Source organism: Bactrocera latifrons, unplaced genomic scaffold, assembly GCF_001853355.1.
Source record: "Bactrocera latifrons isolate USDA-ARS-PBARC rearing strain unplaced genomic scaffold, ASM185335v1 scaffold_777, whole genome shotgun sequence".
Taxonomy (NCBI): domain Eukaryota; kingdom Metazoa; phylum Arthropoda; class Insecta; order Diptera; family Tephritidae; genus Bactrocera; species Bactrocera latifrons.
Genome location: NW_017537464.1, coordinates 72,319 through 77,113, shown reverse-complemented (window position 1 = coordinate 77,113; position 4,795 = coordinate 72,319). Strand labels below are relative to the sequence as shown.

The window sequence follows — 4,795 nt, the reverse complement described above, 5'->3', positions numbered from 1 at the left end:
CAGAAGGGATTTGGTAACTAAGGTTTTCTACCACAGAGCCATATTCTAATATAGATCTAACCCAATTTGTCAAAAGAGTGTTATTAACATTCGTATCTCTGAATTTAATCAGCGTTTAACAAAATCAAAAACTCCTTTTACTATCAAAATCAATGGTATCAATATGAAGACTAAAATTAAACTCTTATAGACCAGCAACACCTAAATCAAAAAAGTTAAAAACTTTCTCTCGTCTATGGCTTATAAAAACTCAGCCGAAATAACGAAAGTCATTATATTTTCTGATATCTCTACCACGGCTTAAGGGCCTGTTTTTAAAAGCCAGATAAACATAAATCACCTTAACTGTGACTGCGGAACTTTTGATTGGTTATTCAGCCTGATTTTACTTTACCAAGTAGCGGAAAGCAGAAACCAGAACAAATGTCGAACTTAATATGTAAATATGTATGTGTTAATTACTGGTTTTTCGAGTTCATAATATTATTAGAGAGTGAACAGTATTATTTAGTTATAAGTAGGTGTCATTTTCATGATAGTTGTATTAATTTTAAATCTTGACAATATATTTTAGTTTCTAACGGAGATATATTAAAAATGAATGATTACGAAGTGAGTAGAAATATGTTTCAACACAATAATTTTAATAATAAAATATCATAAATGTTCGGATTTTATATCAAGTGTATGCACGATTTACTTTATTGAGGTTGACCATTGGAGCTAAAAGCTAGGTATATGTATTCTAACAGAATCGTGGAAAATTAATTATTTCTTTTTTTTTTAGTAAAAAGAAGAGATTGCTAACTCTTTTATACTACTAATACTTTGGAGTATGCCGAAAAGACAGCCATAAAGCTTAGCATATTTCGATTTTATTGATGGAATTAAAGACGTGAGAAATATTTCAAAGTGTCTGCAAAACATTGTTATAAAAAATTTTGCACAGCAAATGTATATGCTCAACGTTATTTGATTAGGACCTGAGTCAAGTTTTGAAAGTAAACTAATGTATGCTTATAACAAAAATTCCATTAAGCTTCAACAAGACATTAATGTTGTGCAAGTTTTAACCAATAATATCCTCCTCTTGTCCTTCTAAAGAACTAAAATTTAAATCTACTTGAACATTAAAATGTTTAATTTAGCATGACATTCTTCTATTGCAAAGCTGTATGATTGTATATCAGCTCACTTCTTAAACGTGGATAGAATACCTCTGTTGTTAATGATATAAGGTGTGAAATTTCCGTAAAAATTAAAATTAACAAGTTAGATATTAGTAAATAAAATGTTGCTTATGAAAAAGAACTAACTAAACACTAACTTAAATCTGATTTCAGTTTCTTTTTAATCAAAGCCTATGAGATCTTTCTTACTTCCTCTTCTTACATGAGAAATTCTTTTTCTCGCTTCAAATCCTTTAGTTTCTGTTGTAAATTAATATAATTAATTTTAAATCTTAAGCTTTAAAAACACAAGGAAAAAAGAAATTTGTCATTTGAACCACTCGTCGCGGCACTCGTTAACGAGCGAAATTCATGTATTTTTTTTTTTGTTTCTGGATCGTTTTAGTCACTATCGCATACGCACTTTCGAAATTTCACTCGTTAGCTATTTGAGAAACGATATAGTACAAATAAAAAAAATTTAATATATGTATATCAGTTAAAAATAATCGAAGCATAATGTAAGTTATTTTTCTTTTATTGAGTTTATTTAACTTGTATTATAATTTTAACCAATTATTTAATGATAAATGTAAACCAAATAAATATGCGTATTTGATGAGTGATTTTATGTCACAGCATTAAGACTTGGCAAAAAATATTTTGCCTAATTGTGGGCAAAGCAAAGTTGCAGCAAATAAGCTATGGGCCACCGATGAAAAATGTTAAATCTTGGCGAAAAGTAACATCAATAAATAATACTAATTAAATAAATAAAATAATAGATGATTAAAATAATAATAAAATACAAAAATAGGTATAGGTAGCAGAAGATCAACTCCTCCAAGCTATGGGAATAGATGTTGCAGTAGAAAGGTTGACAATAGTTAAATCTTTTGAAAATGTAGTGCCCGTAGAAGGTTTAAATGAGTTGGTAGAAATTATTATTAATAGAAGAAGAAGAAGAAGCTCACTGTCAAAAGCGAAACTCTTTCTCTTTTAAAATCCAATTTACGCGCATATGACACAACACAAGCCCAAATCAATAAAATATTGAGAAACTAATTACTCTTAAGGAGAGATCTCTCCAAATAAAAGAATAGATATTTACAGCAGATATGATAATAAAAACTTTGGAGTTGCAAATTAAAACTTGTGAGCTTGATATTTTAAAGAGAAAAGTTCAGAAATAAACCCTAATATATATTGATTCCAAGTTCCTGTTTTTATTGAAAATTTATTTATTAAAACAATCTATGAATTCAAATGTTTTTGGAACGTTTATCAATTATTATCTAAAGACAACATAATATTATCTCTAATTTGATGACCAATTTTAGTTAATTGAGTCTCATTTTCCGTATCTATTTCTGTATCATGTTTTTCATTCACAAAATATCTGCAATATTTTTTTTTTTTTTTATAGTAGGAGGAAGCATCGAAAGCCGGAGTACGGGACTTTAATCCGCTAAACCTAACCTACTCCCACCTCATGTCTCTCCCACGGGACCACTGGACAAAGTATTACTTCAKGGGAGAGAAGAAGACGTTTAAGTCTCCTCTATTTCACGGACTGATTGACGCCTAATCTGTTCTAAATGTATCAATTTTGTCATAATTACATTTGCCGCTTCGCTGACAGCTTTCCACTTTACAGAGGACTCGCACATAAGTGCTGTCAAATTTTCCACGGTAATACTACCTCCAAGGATGGTTTTCAGCTTTTCCCTTATACCTGAAAACCGAGGGCAATAAAAGAACACGTGTTCAGAGTCTTCTATACACTCTGTACACGTAGGACAGTGTTGACTAAAGTAATGACGATACTTGAATAGGTAGCTTCTGAAGCAACCATGACCACTGAGTATTTGGGTAAGGTGGAAATCCAGGTCTCCATCTTGTCTACCTATCCACAAATGTATGTCCGAAATCAGTCGGTAGGTCCACCGTCCTTTGCATGAAGTTTGCCACCGTTGCTGCCACATTGCAAATCTTTTTCTTCTCTTTGTATGTTCGAGCGAATTCGTCTCCCTGGATGTCAATCGGCGCCATACTGGCTAATACCTCAGCAGCGTCACTTGAAATGGTTCGGAAAGCACTTAACACACGTATTGCTGAAAGCCTATGTACTGTGTTAATTGATCTAGCATATGATTTTGTTTCTAGCGCCTGTATCCCTATTGGAGCCGCATACAGAATCACTGAGCTTATTGCTTTGGCTATTAAACATCGTCGGCTGGAACGCATACAGCCTTTATTTGCCATCATTCGAGATAACGCATTATATATTTTATTTGCTTTACTTGTCGCATTTTCCAAGTGGTCCTTGAACTTTAATCTTGAGTCTACTGTTACCTCAAGATACTTCAGCTGCGGCTGTGAAGTAATCTCACATTCTCCTACGGTCAGTGATATTTTATCCTCAATTTTCCTTGAGCTTATGAGCAGGACTTCTGTCTTCTGCTCAGCCAGCTCTAGACTCATGTTGTTAAACCATCGGCGCAGACCATTTATGCTGTCATTGCATTTGATCCGAAGGTCATTCAGATGTTTAGCTACAGCTACCACTATGAGATCATCCGCATAAGCGATTGTTTTCACATTTTTTGGTCGCGGTATTCTTAACACCCCGTCGTACATAAGATTCCATAGCAGCGGGCCTAAAACCGAGCCTTGCGATACTTCACTGGAGATAGTGTAGCTCTGAGTGCCCTCGTACGTATCGTATARCAATCTCCTATTTTGAAAATAACTCATTATAATATTTATCAGATAATGAGGAGCGTGTATATCGTGTGGRGCTTTTATTATATTTGCCCACTTTGCGGAGTTGAACGCATTCTTCACATCCAGAGTTATTAGCGCGCAGTAYTTTTTCCTACCACCTTTCCATCTTTTTCCACTTATTGCATATTTTGCAGTATCAACTACTTCTCTTAGTGCGTCAATAGTGGACCTCTTTTTAATAAAACCGTTTTGTCTCTCTGATAATCCGCCGGCTTTTTGGATTGCTAACTCCAAGCGGTTTCTTACAATGCTTTCATAAACTTTCCCAATTGTGTCGAGCATGCAAAGAGGTYGATAAGATGAAGGTTCTTCTGGTGGCTTATTTGGCTTTGGTAGTAGAACCAGACGCTCTATCTTCCACGGATCGGGGAATACCTCTTCTAATATACACGCATTGTACATGTTAACAAATACTCTGGGCCTTAGAGTTATGGCTTCTTTAAGGGCTCTATTTGGTGTACCATCTATTCCTGGCGCTTTGGAGTTTTTGAKTTTTTTCACAATAGCCAATAGTTCGTCTTCAGTGACTAATAGGGGTGGCTCCGTAGCTTCGTTTCGTTTAATATAGGAAATGGAGGCATGTGTCGGGAATAACGCTTCGACAACCCTTTTCATAAATAATGCGTTCTTGGGTTGCTGCGACTTRTTTTTGAATTTCGACATACAAATTTTGTATGCCGTTCCCCAGGGGTTTATGTTCGCTTCTTCATAGAGCTTTTCGAAACAGGATCACTTACTACTGATAATGGCTGACTTCAGGAGCTTTTTTTGGCATTTAAATGCTTCTCTGAGGCTGATTTCGTTATCACCTCCCTGGTTACGCTGTAGGCGGCGTCTAG

At 34.5% G+C, this 4,795-nt stretch overlaps 1 long non-coding RNA gene across 1 annotated transcript; it reads left to right on the top strand.

Moving 5' to 3' along the window:
• The first annotated feature begins 601 nt into the window (after nt 1-601).
• On the top strand, nt 602-1,326 carry LOC108976545. Its single transcript, XR_001993957.1, has 2 exons — nt 602-734; nt 788-1,326. It is a non-coding gene; the product is annotated as an uncharacterized LOC108976545 (long non-coding RNA).
• The last annotated feature ends 3,469 nt before the right edge of the window (nt 1,327-4,795 follow it).